This window comes from Petaurus breviceps, unplaced genomic scaffold, assembly GCF_028583685.1.
Source record: "Petaurus breviceps papuanus isolate PSGF00001 unplaced genomic scaffold, PetGlider_PUasm1.0 223, whole genome shotgun sequence".
NCBI classification, from domain to species: Eukaryota; Metazoa; Chordata; class Mammalia; order Diprotodontia; family Petauridae; genus Petaurus; species Petaurus breviceps.
In genome coordinates, this window is record NW_027185884.1 from 306,111 (window position 1) to 327,244 (window position 21,134).

The 21,134-nt window shown below is 37.1% G+C and overlaps 1 protein-coding gene across 5 annotated transcripts in view; it reads left to right on the forward strand.

Moving 5' to 3' along the window:
- SLC9A2 (solute carrier family 9 member A2) overlaps positions 1-21,134 on the forward strand; it is a 221,658-nt gene that overhangs the window by 64,423 nt on the left and 136,101 nt on the right. For all 5 annotated transcript variants that reach the window (XM_069094923.1, XM_069094918.1, XM_069094919.1 and 2 more), the window contains one exon: positions 15,096-15,222. The gene's annotated coding sequence lies outside the window, so the exon portion shown is untranslated. The remainder of the gene's footprint in view (positions 1-15,095; positions 15,223-21,134) is intronic.

Genomic DNA, 21,134 nt, shown 5'->3' on the forward strand with positions numbered 1-21,134 from the left:
TCTGCATTTTCTTTTGCAACATGGTTAATGTGGGAATATTTTGCATAGCTGTACATCTATAATCTATATCAAATTGCTTACCTTATCAAGGAGGGGAGATGGAAAGGAAAAAGAATTTGGAACTACACATTTCAAAAAAGAATGTTAAAAAATTGTACATGTAATTGAGAAAAATAAAATAAGAATGAAATGAAATTTAAAAAGATTATTTGCTTTAAACAGTTAACTTTTCTAGTGTATTTAATATGCAGGAATCAAAGAAACTGGTCTGGTTCCTAGCTCTGTTCATTAGTAACTCTGGGAACTTCTAACCCCTGGGATTCAGTGTCATCAATCTAAAAGTGAAAAGAGCCTAGAAGCTGTCTAATCTAAACTCCTCTTTTTGCAGATGAAGAACTTGAGGTCCAAGGAAGTTAATTGGCTTGCCTAATGTCACATGAGCAGTAAACAATGGTAGGATTTGAACCCAGGTTCAAAGATGGCCCACCAGTGCTGGGGTTCTTTTCCAGTGTCATTTTCTTGTCTATAAACTGAGGGACTTACAATAGTTTCCAAGGGTCTATGCAGTTATAGATCTCATGAGTATGATTCTATTTTCTTTATGTACAATGTTCCAGAAAAATGCCCACTATCCACAGTGAGGTCAAAATGCATATATTACTGATGATTTTTTTATAATTACCACATTCACAAATGATGAAAATATATGTACTTCAAACACAGACTTGAATATTCTTTACCCACAATGGCATTTCATTTTTTCCATCAAAAGATTTGGAACAATTATGGCCTCTGTTTGCATAATGGGCCACATGACCAAAATCGTGGACCCATTTCGTACGTTTTTACTGCTTATTTGATCTATAACCTAAAAGAAGGGGATTGCCTTCTGTTTATCGTGATGTTGTGAACCCAAGCAACATGCAACTATCCAGTCAACCACTATTGGCCAGGAGTGGGTTTATAGCTTAGTTGTCAGAGGTGATTGTGCACTGCACAGGTGGAGAAGCTAAAAAGTGAAAACAGAAGTGGAGGTCATAAAATGGCTATCTGAGAATTAAGTCAAGGTTTTAATTGGAGAGATATGAAATAGTATTGAGTGAGAATCAACAAGACAACCAGAAGAAGTAAACAGAAGAAGAACTAGGAAATTGAGACCAGGTAAAGATAAAAATGAATACAGATAGGGTCAAATGGTTGAGATATGGGGAGAAGCTGGAATGGCCAGTGATTAAGGAAACCAGATAGGTCTGAGATACCTGTGCTGGGTAACTCTTCCTCCTTTTCCTCCTCCTCCTCCTCTCCCTCCTCTTCCTACCAGTCCTCCTCCTCTTCCCTCCTCAGCTTTCCATTGTGTATTGTGGTCCCCCATTAGATTACAAGCTCTCTGAGGGCAGAGATTTTTTTTTCTTTTTTCATATTTGTATCCTCATTGGTTAGCACAGTGCCTGGTACACAACAGGTGCTTAATGAATATGACTGTGACCAACAGAGTTTACTGGAGTCAGTGTGAGACTAACACAACATCAATTAGTAGCTTATTCTCTGCTGTTTCTTAAATGGACAACTGTCAAAAGGCAAGACTTTGAAGGGATCTTATAAAGTACACTATTGTTTTGTTTGGGCTTTTTTTTCAGAATTTATTTATTTTTAGTTTTCAACATTCATTTACACAAGATTTTGAGTTCCAAATTTTCTCCCCATCTCTCCCCTACCCCCACTCTAAGAGAGCAAGCATACTGATTACTGCTTTCCCCAGTCCGCCCTCTCATATATGCCCCCCATCTCTCTCCTTCCCCCTTACTTTCTTATAGGGGAAGATGGATTTCTATACCCCATTGCCGGTGTATCTTATTTCCAGGTTTCGTGTAACAACAATTTTTTAACATTTGTTTTTAAAACTTTGAGTTACAGATTCTCTTCCTTCTTCCCTCCTCACTCACCCTCGCTGAGAAGAAAAGCAATTCAATATAGTTTATATATGTGTAGTTATGCAAAACATTTTCATAGCAGTCATGTTGAGTGCACTATTGTTTTAAGAGCAATGACTGTTGCATTGTATATACATTCTCTATGACACAGGCATGATTATGCAGTGCAAAATAATAAGCAAATATAATAACAGACTTGTAACACCCTAAAGAGAAATGTGAATTTTTGTGAAATTAAAAGTCTCTTGTAAAATTGATGTACTTGAGGACGACAGAGTAAAGTCAGAGACTTACTTGAGATCGCCCCCAAACTTCTCCAAATGCCTTTTAAAATGACACTAAATAAATTCTAGAGTTGCAGAACCCACAAAAAGAGGGAGCAAAACAAATTTCCAGGCCAAGACAACTTAGAAAGTGAGTAGGAAAGGTCCATCACAGCTGGATGAGAGTAGAACACAGTCCAGAGCAGGCCACACCAGCATAGCCCTGACCCCAGCACCCAGGAACAGGCCTTGGGAGTGACTGAATCAGCAGCAGCAGCAGCTCCTTTAGGAGCTCTCAGTCATAAAAGGTAAGGGGGTCAAACAAGAAGATTACAGGGGTCTTTTTGGCATTGAGGCAGGACTCTGTTGCTTTGTCCATAATCGGATCTGGGTCCTGGGTGGCAGTCTCAGGATGAAGAGGGGCACTAGCACAGCAAAGCTTGCATCCGCAGCAGGGGGGGACCCTCCTCACAGTTCCAGGGAAAAAATAGAGTACTTGTGATCTTTCAGTCAACAAAGCACAGACCAGGAGAGTAATAAACATATCTCCTTAGATAACACTACTTTGGAAGGACTTGAAAACTTACAGATCCCTAGAAGTATCTCTGAAAACAGCTGCACAAACCCCCTGAAAGTTAGGACAGTGTACCCTCCACCCTTGAAGGAGAGTCCTACTTTAACAAAGAATTGAAAGTCAACTAATAAGCTGGGAAAATATATGAAAAAGAGGGGGAAAAAACCTCTGATTATTGAAAGTTACTATGGTGACAAGGAAGATCAAAACACAAACTCAGAAGAAGACAACAAAGTCAAAGGTCCTACATCCAAAACCTCCACTAAAAATATGAATTGGTCTTGGGCCATGGAAGAGCTCAAAATGGATTTTGAAAATAAAGTAAGGGAGGTAGAGAAAAATTAGGGAGAGAAATGAGAGAGGCACAAGAAAATCAAGGAAAATGAGTCAGCAGCTTAGTAAAGGAGACACAAAAAAATAGTGAAGAAAATAACATCTTAAAAAGCAGACTAGGTCAATAAAGAGGACAAAACAGCAATGAGGAGAAGAATGCCTTAAAAAGCAGAATTGACCAAATGATATCTAAAATTGACCAAAGGAGATCTAAAAGCTCACTGCAGAAAATAATTTCTTAAAAATTAGAATGGAACAAATAGAAACTAATGACTTTAGAAGAAATCAAGAAACAATAAAACAAATTCAAAAAATGAAGAAACAGAAGATAATGTAAATTATCTCATTGGAATAATAAGAGCCATTCCCCAACTGATAAATGATCAAAAGATATAATCAGTTTTCAGATTCAATCAGTTCTTTATAGCTGTATGAAAAAAACCCTGTAACTCACTACTTATTGGTGAAATGTAAATTAAAACAATTCTGAGGTACTACGTCATACATATTAGATTGGCTAATAGGACAAAAAAGGTAAGTATTGGAGGGGAGTTTGGAAAAATGAGACTTTAATGTACTGTTGGTGGAATTGTGAATTGATTCTACCATTCTATAGACCAATTTGGAACTATGCCCAAAGGATTATAAAACCCTGTATAACCTTTGACCTAGCTACTAGGTCTGTATCCCAAGAGATAAAATAAGAAATTTTTAAAAAGGAAAAAGACATTTATGTAAAAATTACTTATAGTAACTCTTTTCTGGGGGTAAAGAATTAGAAGTTGATGGGGATGCTTATCAATTAGGGAATGGCTGAATAAATTGTAGTATGTGATCATAATGAAATAATATCATACTCTAAGAAATGATAAGCAGGATACTTTCAGAAAAATCCTGGAAAGACTTGCATGAGCTGATCCAAGCTGAAATGTACTGTGTAACAAAGCAACAGTAATATTGTAAGATGATCAGTCATGAATGACTTAGCTATTCTCAGCAATACAATGATCCAAGACAACTCTGAAGGACTCATGATAAAAAATGCTATCCATCCCCAGAGAAAGAACTGATGGTGTCTGAATATAGATCGAAACTTACTTTTTTTTTACTTTATTTTTCTTGAGTTTTTTTTTTCTTATGTATGTTTTCTTTCGCAACATGACTATGATAAATATGTTTTACATGACAACACGTATATAACCTACATGGAATTTCTTGACTTCCCAAGGTCGGGGTGGGGGGTGGAGAGCAGGGAGAAAATTTGTAAATCAAAGCTTTAAAAACAATTGTTAAAAATTGTTTTTACATGTAACTGGGGAAAAATAAAATACTAAAAAAAAAGCTTAAAAGAAAACATTATAAAAATGGCAAGGACCAAAGCATCTGGAAGGCATCCAGTGAGGTCTCTGTCCTAAGAAGATCCAATTTACCGACGTTGAATTCTCTTTAAATTTAATAAACAACAGCTGAGTAATCAGTGGTTTGTGGTATTATTGTAGTATAGTCAAACACACCAGGAGCAATAGACAATAAATGGCATCTTCTCAGTAATGCCTTTTAAAGTAACAAAACAAAAGAAATGACGTACTTGCAAATATGTCTTCTTCCCTATGTTTGGAAAATATTGAGTCTAGTCCATTTGGCCTTTCCTTTTAAGTTTAACAGATCCTGTTTAAGGGGGGTAGGGAGGAGGAGATTTTTCTTTACTAAAAATTAACTCAATTAATTGGAATGGTTCTGGTTTCCTGAGGATTGATCATAGAATTAAAAAACTCAGTTGTATCAATGATGTTTGTTTTTAAAAATCACCCTTTCTAGAGGTTTTATAGTGCTGAACTTGGAATCAGAACAATACAGCTGTGAATCTAACCTTTGTCACTTACTCACAATGTGACCCTAGGCAAGTCATTTAATTCTGAGCCTATGTTTCCACATTTGTAAAATGGGGTTAAAAACAACAACTATGTCTATCCCACCTTGAATCTGGCCTATTTTATCTGCTCTTGGAAGATAAATTAGTCCCAGCCTGGTTGGTACTTGGTAGCTAGCTGCCTCAGAATACCATAGGCTTAAATAAAGGTAATGTTGTGTGATGATTAGTGAGCTAAATTCAGGTGAGGAAGACCCAGGTTCAAGTACTAAATTTGATGCATACTGAAAGTGTGACCCTGAACAAATCACTTCATCTCTTAGTTCTCTAGAAAACTCTCTAAGACTATAAGTTATGGTGAAGTTACTGACCCACATAGGTAGAGTGAGTTTCTTCACTGGGGAGTTCCCTTTATCAAGGAAATCAAAGTCCATTCCCTATGCCTAATAGCAACTACCTGACAGAGGTGTTGTGTGGAACAAAGCAGATAACATATAAAGTGCTTTCCAAATCTAAAAGTGTCATGCAAATTTTAACTTACGTTTCAATGTTGATCCCACAGTCTTAAAGGACAAAATGTGAACTTGGTTTGGTATTTAAAGAATGGTATTAAAACAATGTTCTATGATGAGGAAACATTATAAAACATAAGACAATTTGAGGTATTGAATGGTAGAACCCAGATTCTGAAAGAGGCCTATGTAGTTATGCTCCTGGCAATACTGGTTTAGCCTTATGAAAAGGTTTCTAAAGGTAGGCATTTGTCCTCTTGCTAATATCCAATAGAGAAACAGGTTTTACAACTTTATTTGATTTCTTAAAAGAGCTGGAGAGCACATGGGAATGGGGTTGGGAGGACTGGTTCTCATAAAGTAAGAACTAGATTGAATCCAAGTCATTTTTTCAGAAGTGCAATGAAATTCTATTGATGGAACTGTCCACAGATGCAGGGGAACCAGGAAACATTATGGTTAATATGTCCATTTCAGCTGTCTTCACAAGCAATATTTATTCTTGAATCAGTTATTCAATGAATATATACATGAATATGCCTGAGAACTGTTACGATTCAATGTACTCTTACTCATTCTCTCATGGTTGCCTGATCCTGGGGCAGCTAAGGTGGCAGAGTAGATAGAGCACCACGTCTGGTATTAGGAAGACTCATCTTCATGAGCTGAAATCCAGCCTCAGACACTGTGACCCTGGGCAAGTCACTTAACCCTGGTTTGCCTGAGTTTTCTCATTTGTAAAATGAGTTGGAGAAGGAAATGGCAGACCACTCCAGTACCTCTATTAAGAAAACCCCAAATGGGGTCATGAAGAGTCAGACACAGCTGAAAAACGACTGAATAACAAAAGGCCTGATTCTAGAATCTTTAAGAGTTATTCTCCTAGACCTATATATCCAACAGCTTCCTCTCCAGGAGAGCTGGTGGGGATATAGTGGCTAGAGGATTGGCCTTCCAGTCAAGAAAACCTGGGTTCAAGTGCTGCCTCTGAGGTCAAGTGTGTGACCTCAGCCATGCAAGTACTGACCTACACTGGTTCATAAAGATTCCTCATCCAGGAATTTGTTGTCAATAACATCACAGATCCAGTCCTCCTCTCCTTCCTTCTTTTCAAAGTCAAAATCATCTGGGATAAGGATAATAAATAACTAAGAGCATTCGGATAGGCCCATTACAATACTTCCAGTTCCATAAGTTTAAAGCTGGAAGGGTCCAACCTTTGTCATATACAAATGTGGAACTGAGGCCCAGAGAGGTTAAGTGACTTATCCAACAAGGTAGTAAGTGTCAAGGCAAGAATTTGAACCTAAATCCTATGACTTTTGATCCAATTTTCTTTCTACTATAAACTACACTTCCTTCCACTGAAAGTGATATATAAAATGGGATTATAATTAGGATTGAAAAGATTTAAAAGGGAGCATAGATTTACATCCTAAACATCATAAAGAATACCTATTGAACTTTCATTATGCATGCTATACATCCTGAGTGTGGATGTGTATGGAGAAGGTGATGATGTATGGGGGAAGTAATGGGATTGCATATAGAATGAAAATTATAGAGAAAATATAATCCTTCTCTCTCTTTTTTTTTTTTTTGCTTTTTTGGGAGGGGGGAAGGTAGGGCAATTGGGGTTAAATGACTTGCCCAAGGTCACATGGCTAGTTTTGTGTTAAGTGTCTAAGGTCAGATTTGAACTCAGGTCCTCCTGACTCCGTGACTGGTACTCTACTCACTGAGCCACCTAGCCACCCCAATCCTTCTTTCCTTAAAAATATAGAAGGGGAACAAACTTAATATATATATATATATATATATATATATTGTATTTACAAACTAAAAACCAAATTCAAGAAAAACACCCAAATATACTTATAAATAGCACATGAATGGGGAAACAATGTAAAGGTACAAAAATACTAAAATATATAGTTGGAAGGAAGTGAGTTAGTAGACTCATGATAGACTAATGATAAACATGATAGATCAAGTTTTCACCGGGAAAGGAAAGTGGAAAGTTGAAATAATTATCCTGATTATTCAGAAAATGCAGGATCCCTAACGTAAAAATTTTAATATTTTGATTTAAATTATTTAAATAGTGCCTCCATCTTAACGTCATTGTTAACTGTCCAAAGTCTGGGAAATGAGGAAGATATCCACAGGTGAGTGGATATACGGTACCTGAAGAGTAAACAATGTTGGGATTTGTTTGTTTAAACTTGTTAGTGGATAATAGTAAGCTCCTTAGGGAAGCTGAACTTTGTTCTCATAGGAACTATACTTCATGCACTTGCATACCTGAATCATCATAGGTCTTCTTGTATGCAGCTGTCTCCACTAAATGGGGTGACTAGGATCGTAGACATTGTAAGAAAACAAAGAAGGTAAGCTTGCAGGTGACCGTGTTGGGAAAAGCATTGCTCATTTTTTCATGCTGAGAATACAAACTACCTGGGCTAGGACAAAGGATGTTTTTATCTTTATGACATAGTGTGGAGCTTCTTGAATACTTAGACTGGTCTGCTTTCATCTACTTGGTTGTTCTGCAATTTCCTAGAAAATGCAGATAAATTATTTCCTAACTCTTTCCTATTTGTAGGTTAGTCAAAGGGACGGACTAGATTATATGCATGTGCTTAATTTCCGCACTCTCTGGTGGTAGAAAAAAATTAGTAGACATTCTCCTACTCTTCATCCCACACCCTAAAACACACGAGATTATGGCTATAAATACTATTTTATAAGAATCAGTCAATAATTTGATGCCTCATTTCTTTCACCTTGTATTTGGGTAGTGTCTTTTCTTGTATAAATGTCTCCATATTTATATAGTCATTCTAGTTTTCAGAAGCACATATTGGATGTTAAAAACTTTTATTATTTATTTTAACATTCATTTAAAAATGTGTTTTGAGTTCCAAATTCTCTCCCTCCCTTCCACTGAGAAGGCAATGTGATAGCAATTATACATGTGGAATCATACAAAACATATTTCTATATTAGTGATGTATTAGACATTTTTGATGGTGAGTTACTCTTTCATACCTACAAGGGAACTGTAGTTAGTAGTTAGTAGTGGTATGGCAAGAATACCAGTCAAACTCATGGATCCCTTTGGCAGTCTAGTGAAGTCTATGGACCCCTTCTCAGAATAATGTTTTTTAAATGCATGAAATAAAATAAATAGGATTGCTAGAAAAAAAACAATTATACTGAAATAATCATCAAAATATTTTAAAAAGTAATTAAAACAAGTTTATGTATTGAACTGAAGTTTAAAACCCCTGTTCTCAAGCTTCAGTTTTCTGGAGGAAGAAATTGGGCTGGATTAATTACCAGTTCTCTTTCAGTTCTAAGATTCTATGATTGATCTATATGAGAGCCCATTTATACTTAAGATTCGGAAAGGAAGCAGGGAAAAAGTTGTAGCTGCTGATGTTAGGGATTAAGATCAATCTGTTTTATCTTCCCTGTTCTTTGCCACTTAACAATGTTGAACTCAACTTGTGGTTCCAGTGAGGCTTAGGTCAAAGCATCTCAAAGGCTTCATTCTATTGTGACTCATTTGAAACCAGTTTACAGGCATGGATTTTCTAGTTCACACCCATGAGTTTTAGAATGATGATTATAAGTTTCATCCAAAAAGGAAAAAAACACATTTGGAATAATTGTGTGACAGACCACTCTCAGGTGGCTCTTGGTAGAATGCCATGATGGATGTCTAACTAAAAAAAAGTGTTGAAAACCCTTCCAGCTAACCTTTAACTTCAAGTCATGGACATAACTCCTTGCTCACTGAATAGTTCACTCCCTAACCAACTGATTGAGTCAGAGAAACCTGAACTGTCTGGCCTAAATCCAACATTCTGAATCCCACAAAATTTCAGAATTTAATGCAGGTTAATGTCATATTCAAAGAGAAAAGGTGGACACTATATGAACTTTGTGTGAAATTTGTGTTGCAATCAAACCATCAATTGTGTATATCCTTTGGATAGCTTGTATTGCTACCAATAAAAATTACTTTAAACAGTCTTTAAGAAAAAAAAAAGATCTTTAGATATGCAGTGTGGAAGCTGACAGTTCTTTCTGATCAATGCTAAGGTTTCTTCAGGGAGCCAAATACTAACTGAGACCAAAATAACTTACCCCAAGTAGACAGACAGTATCTTAGTCCAAAGGATGCATTATTGGGAGTAATTCAATTCAACAAAAATGTATTAAGGAGTGTGACTAGACCCAAGGTACTGTGCTCACATGGATGTGAGAGATGTTTGCAGAGGTAAACTTGGTAAATGAGGATAGCTACTGTATATTGGTGTTAAGGAGAGAGAAGAACAAATGATCATTGCGATTTAGATCTGGAGGGGATTTTAGAGATCTTCTGGTCTAATTCCTCTCACTTTACAGCCAAGGAAACTAAGGTTTAGAGAGGTTAAATAATTTGTGCTGGTTGCTTAAGTAGTGAATAGGAACTCGCTCACCACCACCCCTCCACAATTCTCTATTACTGTGGAGTAAAACAACATCCTTCCAGTCTAAGTGACTCCCTATTACCTCCAGGATCAAAATCCTCTCTCTTTTAAAGTCCTTTCACAATCTGGCCCCTTCCTACCTTTCCAGTTTCCTTCTACCTTAATTACTCCTTTGTACTCTGTGAACCAATGACATTGGTCTCCTTTCTGTTTCTCGAAAAAGACACTGCAATCTTCTGATTCTGGAGATTTTCACTGTCCTTCGTATCTTAAACCCTATCCCACCAGATCTCTTTGCTTCTTGGCCTCCCTGGCTTCCTTCAAGTCTCAATTAAAAGGCTCACCTTCGGAAAAAAAAAGTTGTTCCCATCATCCTTAATGTTAGATCCTTCCCACTAAGATTATCTCCAATTTGTCCTCTATATTTTGCTGTTGTTCACTTATTTCAGGCATGTCTGACCATTCGTGACCCCATTTGGGGTTTTCTTGGCAAAGATACTGGAGCAGTTTTTAATTTCCTTATCCAGGGCATCTTGCAGATGAGAAAACTGAGGCAAACAAGGTGAAGTGACTTGTCCAGGGTCACACAGCTTGTGTCAGAGGCCAGCTATGAACTCAGTTCTTCCTGACTGCAGGGGCAGAGTTCTATCCATTGGACAACCTAACTGCCCTGTCTTCTATATATCTTCTTGATATACATTTGTTTGCATTAGAATGCAAGATCCTTGAGAGCAAGGACTGCTTTTTTATCTCTCTTTGTACCACCATAGCTTGAAATGGTACCTAGCACAAAGTCAGTGTTTAATGAATGCTTGTTAACTCAGTCTGACTTGTCTTAAACTTGTCCTCTGATTCCAAATCCAGCTGATTTCCACTGTATTACAATAACTTTGAAGTAATGTTTTTGGCTGGCTGGGAGGATGGTAGTCTCTTCCACTGAAAAAGGGAGTCACAGGAGGGGCATATTTGGTGGAAAGTTCTGTTTCGATGACTTTGAGACAGTGATGTGACATCCAGGAAATTGGCAGTGCAGGGATTGAATTGGGGAGACAGGTTAGGATTTGGGAATCATCTGCAGAGAAGCAATAGTTGATCCCATGGACATAAAAGAGTTTACCAAGGGAAAGAAAGAATAAAAGAAATTAATTGGGGACTGTCCAGACCCCAAATACTATTAATGGAAAAGGGGTAATCATTTTGGTAGCCACAAATGCAGAGGGTTCTTTATTTGTGAGGCATCATAACAGAACAAATCGACACCTAAAGCTAGAAAAGCTCTTTTATATCAACTTGTCCAACCTGATGTCCATGAAGTTTGTGGGATTATTTTTAAATTGTAAAAATTGAATTTCAATGCAAAATTAGATTTCTTTGTAATCTTATACATTCTATCACATGCTTATAAAAACACGAATCTAAGAAAGGGTCAATAGGTTTCACCAGGGTGTTTAAGATTCCATCATACTGTGGCCATGAACTCTGTAATGCCTGTACCAACCAATTAAGTTTGCTAGCGCTTCTCCTTTTCACAGGGTAAGCAGACAACGGAGTCGCACAATATGATTAAATAATTATTTAAATTTATATTATTTATTATTATATATTATTAATAATTATTTAAATATAATTAAATAATAAAACCAATTAGGAGGACTCCTGAAGCCCAGAGCTGGCTGACATACACGTGATCCTTTTCTAGTAAACATTAGCTGGACACGGAGATGTCTGTAACTGCTGAAGCCAATCTTGATCAGCTCAGAGAGGGAAGCAGATATCTTGGTTCCTAACTTATCTAAAGAGCAACATTCTGCTTTCTGATTTGTTGAGTTTGCAAATGTGTTCTCCCTGGACCCCCACTCCCCTGATGTCCTGATCTGTTGTATTTCTCCCTTCATCTCCCCACTTAGCCATGAATACCTCAAATAGTCATAAAAGCCATATATATATACATATATATATATATATATGTATATATATATATACCTTGCCCTTTTCCCACTCCCTTTTGAACAACTGAGAACTTTGTCTTTTACTACTCCAGCCTGCACGTTTCTTCCTCTCATGACAATAAATGCTGTTAGAATCTTTGTAAACTGTGATCTGGCTCCTCTGTTTTGGACCTGGTGTCTCTTCTGTTTCACCAGTTCACAGGGGCATTTATTTTAACAATACAAAAAGATCAATGATCAGTAATCTAGTTCAGCCTACTAATTTAATAGAAACTAAAATCCAAAGAAGTTGGATGATTCTACACAGCTGGTTGGTAACTGAGCTTGATCATGCTACCATTAAGGGTAGGTAAAGTCATTATCCATATTCTCTATTTCTTTCCACAGTCATTTAGCAAATGTCTAAGATAAGTTTAAGTGACAAATACCTGGAAGTTGTAATCAGCACTATGATGACAACCTAAACTCATACTTTATAATACTATGAGAAAGGGACTAAATCTAATAATAGCTCACATATAAAGTTTACTAAGGTGAATTCCTCATAACAATCCTAGAGGTGAGTTGTACAGTTATTATCACCCATCCCACAGAGGATGAAACTATAGTTCATGGAAGTTTGGAAACTTACCCATAGTCATGTTGTGATAGGTATAAAGCTAGAAGGACTTTAAAATTTCATCTAGGTCACCTTCCTCATTTTATCTAAGAGGAAACAGGCCCCCAAAAGTTAAATGATTTTCCCAAATTCCTACAGATAGTAAGTGAGAGAACTAAGGATGTGAACATGGGTCCTTGGTCTCAGAAGTCACAGCTGTTTCCATAGCACCATGCTGTCTGCCTCAAACTGACCCAAACTGACTCCAAGTCCCTTATTTTTTCTACTATACTATACTTCTGTCATATTTCTTCATCTCTTAGAATATCTATAATTCATAGACTTATTCCTCTGCATATACACATCCTTGACAGATTTTATTTATTTGTTTTTTGGAGGGGGGATGGCATGGCAATTGGGATTAAGTGACTTGCCCAAGGTCACACGGCTAGTTTTGTGTTAAGTGTTTGAGGCCAAAAGAGATTTTTTTTTCTGACAGTACCCTTGTATCCCTGATTTAAAATGTGTTTAATTCCAATTAACCATGTTGTTGTCGTTCAGTTGTTTCAGTTGTGTCTGATTCTTCATGACTCCTTTTGGAGTTTTCTTGGCAAAGATACTAGAGGGGTTTGCCATTTCTTTTTCCAGCTCATTCCACAGATGAGGAACTGAGGAAAACAGAGTTAAGTGACTTGTCCAGGGTCACATGGCTAGTAAGTGTCTGAGGCTAGGTTTGAATGTCAGGCCTGTTAATCTATCTCCTGTGCCACTTACACACCACTAATTGACTATATACTTGTATAATTTAGAAATAACATTCTTGTTTCATAATGTCTAAAATGAATTTTAATATGCTTTTATTCAGTTAAAATATGACTCGCATTTTGGCTGGCTTTTGGCTCTTCAGTAAAATGATAATTATCAAGATTTACTGGCTTTATACTTTGGATTTGCTCAATATTTTATTGGGAAACTTATAAGTCCTCTATTAGTAATGTCATAGTCAATGACAGCTTTATTAAAGAATGAGACAAAAACAAGAAAGGATCTATACCTATAAATATCCAGAACAGAACAAAACCCTGGAAACAAGGTACGTATCTGACAGTTGAGAAAGAAAAACAATTTGTGGCATGTGGATATAATAGAATATTAGTGTACTATCAACATATGAAGAATTCAGAGAAATGAGAGAATACTTACAAAGTTAAACAATCAGTCAAAATAACAAATGTAATAACATAGTAAATAAAATCAATGCAAAAGTCAACAAAACTTAGGCCCAGAGCAATGGATAATTCTGGTACCAAAATTTTAAGGTTAAAGCATCAGTCCTTTCTGCTAACAAATGGTAGATTTCAAAGGTATAAATTGAAATATAATTATATGTTATAATCACCTAGAGGCACTTAGGTGACTCAGTGGATAAAGGCAAGGGCCTGGAATCAGGAAGATGTAAGTTCAAATCTGGCCTCAGAAACTTATTAACTATGTGACCCTGGGCAAGTCACTTAACCTCTAAGCAGCTTGCCCTAGTCTACTGGAAAAGGAAATGATAAACCACTCCGGTGTCTTTCCCAAGAAAACTGCAAGGACAGCATTGGTGGGCTATGGTTCATGGGGTCACAAAGAGTCAGACACAACTGAACCACCACAATGACACTATCAGGATAAGCTTGCTTTGGGGTGGAGGCTCTATTTGAGTGTATGTTGGGACACTGCTACAGTGTCAAAGCTAATTATTAACATTTTTAAAATGATATCAGGTTAGATCATAAATCAAAAGGAATCATAAATAGCAGGAGTATTTCTTAACCTGGATTATTTAAACATAAAATCCAATTATATTTAAACATTTCACTAGATTTTTTTCTACAAAGAATGCCTTCATTCAAGTTTTATTTTTGTTTACTAATGTGTTAAATTGAACTTTTCCTAGTATTTGTCCAAAGAGGAAATGGGTGGTGGAAGAATACAGCCCTGCCTGTGGATATGTAGGAACTCTCTTTGTATTCACCGCTCTAGCTCCATGTTTCTAAGACTATGCTGTCCTGCATGTGAGTAGAGCCTGGGGCAGAAACGGGAAGGCTTCGAGGGAGCACAACTCTGGTGATTCTGCCTGCGGAAAGCATATTCTTTTCTTTCCCTATGTGAGTTGGCTCTGGTCAGTTGCCACACAGTAAGTGTTCCTGTTCTAGTGGTCAAGCAATTTTTTTCAGTACAGAGAATTTCTTACAAGGCTGCTGTGCAGAAACCACTGTATAACTAATGGAAAACTGTATGTTATTTTCTTTCAGTGTATTTTAAAACAGTGTTGGGATGGGAGGTCAAAGATTATTCCTTTAGGAATATAAATTCCATAACTGCTAGAAGCCTTCTATGGTGATTTATTTATGAAGAAACTGAGATCTGAAGAGGTTAAGGAGCCTCAGAGTTCAGGAAGAATGAGGGAATTAGAGTGAATTAAACAGGCTAGTTGCCAGGGTAATTTACTAGAAGAAAAAGACAGTGATATACTATATGCTGATCTGTACCTAGCATTGCCATAATCTTTCTTTCTTTGCTTTTTTTTTCTGGGTTTCAGGGAGGCGAAGAATAAGGAGAGTGGACTGGTAGTTTAAGATAAACTACATGGAACATAGCACAGAAGCTCACATCTATATAGTGCTTAAAAGTTCACAAAAGTGATTTCCTCATTACAACCCTATAAGGTAAGTTCTACAGTTATTATTATCACCTAATTTATGGTTCATAGGAGTTAGCAGATTTGCCTACAGTCATATTATCATAGATATAAAGCTAGCAGAACCTTAAATGTCATCTAGGTCACCTCGCTCATCTTAAAGAAGAAGAAATTGAGACCCAGAGAGCTTAAATGCAAAGAAGATAGAAGAGAGACAGAATGAAAAAGGGGTTTTGTCAGAACTGAATAGGGAGAGATCAGAAAAATCATTAATGTTTTCTCTTTTCTAAGTTGAAAGCAGAAAAGTAAAAGTTAAAGTGAAAGTATGAGTTGTTTTTTATGCAAATTTTCTTTGAAACCCCAAAGCAGATATTCATTTCCAAACAACCATACAATTATACCCACAAACAAATACTGGAACAGCAAAACCAGCAAAAAGGTGAAGTGAAACAATATTAGTTCAAAGACTTGGAAGATGGCCAAAAAAGGTCTCTCTCTCTCTCCCACTCAGGCAAAAGGGGAAAACATTCCAGGACAGGAAGCATCCCAGTAAGCCAGCGGCAAGCCCCACAGGAGGTCTTGATCCCCAGTGTGGTGGAGCAGGCAAACCCCAACACCAGGACCCCTCATGTGCCTCAGCATAGCCAGAGGAACAGGAAGATTCCAGCTCTGAGAACCACCATGTGCTTCAGAATAGCCTAGGCAAACAGTCAACCTCCAGCAGCCAGACTGCCACCTGCTTCAGTGTAACTGCAGGGGAAAGGCAGAAACTACCCACCAGCCTCAGCACATGCCAGACACCAGCACTAGGACCCTGGCTCAGCACCAAGTATGTTGCCAGACCCTTATAGCCTCCAGCAGCTCTGACACTCACTACCCCCTCAGTGCAGCATCAGAAATGAGGGTTCCCTATAGGTCTCAGGTCAACATCAAAGTAGTACCAGATAAACAGCCAGAGCCTACATCTTCTTGCACAAGAAGCCTGAAACAGTGCCCCTTTCACTCCAGGAGCAGAACTCAAATTTAAAAGAAAGAAAAGAGGCCAAAAAAGATGAGCAAAAAACAACAAGAAAGAATCTGACCATAGAAAGTTATGGTGACAGAGAAGATCAAGACACAAACTCAGAAGAGAACAAAAATGTCAAAAAACCTATGGGCAAAACCTCAAAGGAAAACTAGAAGCAGTCTCAAGCCCAGAAAGAACTCTTAAAGAGGTAAAAAAAGGAGCTTAAAAATTATATGAGAGAGGTAGAAGAAAAACTGGGAAAAGAGATGAGAGTGATGCGAAAGAATTATTTTTTTAAAGCATTAACAGCTTGGAAAAAGAAAATAACTCATAAAAAGTAAAAGAGACCAAATGGAAAAAGCTAAGGAAAACAACTCCTCAAAAGTTAGAACTGGCAAGTTGAAGCTAGTGACTCTATGAGATATCAAGAATAAATCAAACAAATTCAAAAGACGGAAAAGAATAGAGGAAAATGTAAAGTATCTCATTGGAAAATAACTGACTTGGAAAAGAGATACAGGAGACACAATACCAGAATCATTGGACTACCTGAAAACCATAATGAAAAGGAGGACCTGAACAACATCTTTCAAGAAATTATCAAGGAAAACTGCCTTGATGTCCTGGAACCAGAAGGCAAAATAGGCATTGAAAGGATCCACTGATCACCTCAGAAAACAGATTCCAAAATAAAAACCCCAAGGAACAATATAACCAAATTTCAGAAGATCAGACCAAGGAAAAAATACTATTAAGTGACCAGAAAGAAACAATTCAAATCTGGGGGAGTTACAATCAGGATCAGACAAGACTTGGCAGCTGAAACATTAAAGTATTGGAGGTCACAGAACATGATATTCCAGAAGGCAAAGAAGATAGGACTATAGCCAAGAATCACCTACCTGGTAAAATTAAGCACAATACTTCAAGGGGAAAATGGCCATTTAATGAAATAGAAGAATTTCAAGCTTTCATAAAGAGAAAACCACAATTGAACAAACAATTTGATCTCCAATATCAAGATACCAGAGAAGCCTGAAAAAGGGAAAAGAAAACATAAGGAATTCAATGTAGCTGACCTGTTTACATCACTATATGGAAAGATGATGCTTCTAATTCTTAAAAAGTGTGCCACTTATAGTACATCTAGAAGAAATATACATAGATAGGGGTGGCCAGGTGGCTCAGCGAGTAAGAGCACCAGCTCCAGTGTCGGGATGACCTGAGGATCAAATCTGGACTCAGATACTCAGCACCACACCCATAAATAATAACTGACCGTGTAACCTTGAGCAAGTTACTTAACCCTGATTGCTTTAAAGAAAAAGGAAATATACATAGACAGAGGGTATGGGTATAAGGTGAAATTGAGGAAATGACATTTAAAAACCTAAGAGATGAGAAAAAGGATACACTGGGTGTGAAAAGGCATTAAAAACCTATGATAGTTGAGGGGAAGATGGGGGCAGATGGGCAATTGGCATCATATGAACCTTATTCTCATCAGTATTGGCTCAAAGAGGGAATGATATACACAATCAATTGGATATAGAAATCTATCTTACCTGACAGGGAAGTAGGAGGGGAGGAGATAAAATAAAGGGTAGGGGGAAGTGAGAGAAGGAGGGAGCAGATCAGGGGAGGTAACAGTTAGAAGTAAAATACAAGTGAGGAGGGAAAGGATGCAAGGAGATAGAGGAAAAAAAGAGGAAAAATAGGGTGAAGGGAAATACACAGTAATCATAACTATGAATGTGTATGGGATGAACTCTCCCCAAAATGGAAACAGACAGCAGAGTGGATCAAAAACCAGAATCCTGCAATATGGTGTTTATAAGAAATACACTTGAAGTAGAGAGAAACACAGAGTAAAGATGAGGGGCTGGGGCAGAATCTATAATGCTTCAGCAGAAGTAAACAAAACAAAACAGGAGCAGCATAGTAAAAGTAAGCACAAAGTAAAGTAAAGCAGGTGATGAAGTAAAGTAAAAGCAAAAATAGACCTAATTAAAAGAGAAAAGGAAGAAAACCACATATAAGTTACCATAAACAATGAAGTAAAATCAATACTAATCATGTATGTACCAAGTGGCATAGCATCTAAATTCTTAAAGGAGAAGTTCAGTGAGTTACAGGTATTATGAAATATAGACTAGATGATTATGATTATTAAAATTAAAATTATTAAAATTATTAAAATTAAAAAAAAACTTTTGTATAAACAAAAACAATGCAACCAAGAATAAAGGAAAGCAGAAAGCTGGGAAACAATCTTTACAGCAAGGGTTTCTGATAAAGCCTCATTTATCAAATATATCGAGAACTGAGTCAAATTTTAGAGATATAAGCCATTCCCCAATTGATAAATGGTCAAAGGATAAGAAAGGGCAGTTTTCAGATGAAGAAATCAAAATTATCTATTGGCATATGAAGAAATGCTCTAAATCACTTTTGTTTAGAGAAACACAAATTAAAACAACTCTGAGGTACCACCTTACACCTATCAGATTGGCTAAAATGACAAAAAAGGAAAATGATAAATGTTGGAGAGGATGTGGGAAAACCAGTGCACTGTTGGTGGAGTTGTGAACTAATCCAACCATTCTGGAGAGCAATTCGGAACTGTGCCCAAAGGGCAATCAAACTGCACATACCTTTTGGTACAACAATGCCACTACTAGGCATGTATCTCAAAGAGATCCAAAAAAAGGGAAAAGGACTACCTGTGCAAAAATATTTATAGCAGCCCTTTAACTGGTGGCAAAACATTAGAAACGGAGGAGATGCCCATCAATTGGGGAATGGCTGAGCAAGCTATGGTTATATGAATGTAATGGAATACTATTGTGCAATAAGAAATGATGAACAGGCCCATTTAAGAAAAATCTGAAAAGACTTGTGCAAACTGATGCAAAATGAAATGAGCAGAACCAGGAAAACATTGTACACAGTATCAACAACATTGTGTGATGATCAACTATGAATGACTCAGCTCTTCTCAGTAACACAATGATCCAGGACGAGTACAAAGAACTCGTGAAAGAAAATGCTACCTATAGCCAGATAAAGAACGCAGATTGAAGCATACTTTTTGCGCTTTCTTCTTTTTCATTTTCCCCCTTTGATCTGTTTCTTCTTTTACAACTGTGACTGATATGTTCCACATGAGAGCACATGTATAAACTATATCAATATGCCTACCATTTTAGGAAGAGGGGAGATGAGGAAGAGAAGGAGAAAACTTTGGAACTCAAAATCTTGTAAATACGAATGCTAAAATTTGTCTTAGCATGTAATTGAGATAAAACGAAAATACTATAAAAAAAAGGAAACCCCAAAGCACTTAAGCCAGTATCAGGATGTTGAACAAGCATACTCTGCATGCTGCTCTAATCAGGCACTTTTTTATGAAAACATCATAACTCTGAATATAGCATCATCAAACTCCATGCATATTATCAATTGTTTGATTTCCTCAGGCGAAAAACGGCTAGTTATCCCTCACTCAGTGGAATGAACTCTCCTTAGCATCACTCCTTTTTTTTTTTTAACTATCCTCACAATATTGTTTTTTTTCTTAGAATTAATTAAATGTTTCCCACAGTAAGAATGTATGTTCCTTCCTGTGACCTTGGGGTTACGTGTGGTCCTGTGGGTCTTCGGGTACCGCCCTTTGACTGAATCTCCTTAATAAAAGGATTTGTTCTGAAAAACTTGGACTCAGTCAGGTTGGGAGGGGGGGAGAGGGAGGGCCCGCACCCAGGAACCTGGAGGCTTCAGGCTCTCCACCCTTTGTCTAGGCAAGAGGTAAAGAAAGCCTAAATGAGAATGACAAGAGTGTGAAAAGTGGGTCCAGATGGGAGAGGTACTGCTGAAGTATAAAAATAATAATAGTAATCATAAACAACATTTGGATCGTGCTTATTATGCACTAGGCACTGTGCTAAACACTTTATAATTATTATTTCATATGATCCTCACAAGAACCCTGGAAGGTAGGTGCTATTAATTATTACTATTTTATAGATGATCAAGGTAGACAGAGGTTAAGTGACTTGCTCAGCGTCACACAGCTAGTCAGTATCTGAGACTGGATTCGAATTCAGTTCCTCCTAACTCCAGACCTGGTGTTCTATCCACTGAGCCACAAAAAAAAAAAAAAAGAATGTATGCTCCTTGAAGGTAGGGACTATTTTCTTATCATCGTGGACAGGGTGAAGGAATTGGAGTCAGGAAGACATGCAATTGAATCTTGCTTTAGATACTTACTAGCTGTATGACCTTAGTAAGCCACTTGCAGTTAATCTATCAATTAATAAGCTTTTATTAAATGCACAAAGTGTACCAGGCTATGTAAAGCCCTAGGGGAACAAATGAAGGCAAGATTCCTCACCTGTAAATTGGGGATAATAATAGTATCTATCTCAATAGCTTATTTAGAGAATCAAATGAGATAAAAATTCTCTCTTTCTCTCTGTCTCTCTCCCTCACATATACATATATAGAGAGAAGATATATATTATATTGATTACTCATATATTATTTATTATTTTCTTCATCATCTAGCACAGTTTTAACACAGAGTAGAAGAAATATTTGTTGAATGTTTACTTAACATTAGAAAATGCCTGTACATCCTCTGGAAGGCAAAAGGCAGTCCTTGCCCTCAAGGAGCTTACAATCTAATAAGAGAACTGCAAGGGTTAAATTTCATTATTGTGTGTCACATTCATCTGCTGATGAGCCTCTCTGATCCTAGGTATGCTGGTTCTTAAATGATATCCCTTCAGCAGCTCCATCCTCAAAACCTTTTCAGTTTGTTAGGACATGTACTCTACTGGCATAGCTTTGGAGAACCTGAGGTCACTTTCATTCCACAATGAAGCAGAGAATTTGATTGACAGATGAAAAGCATCCTTTTTGTGTCTCAAAAT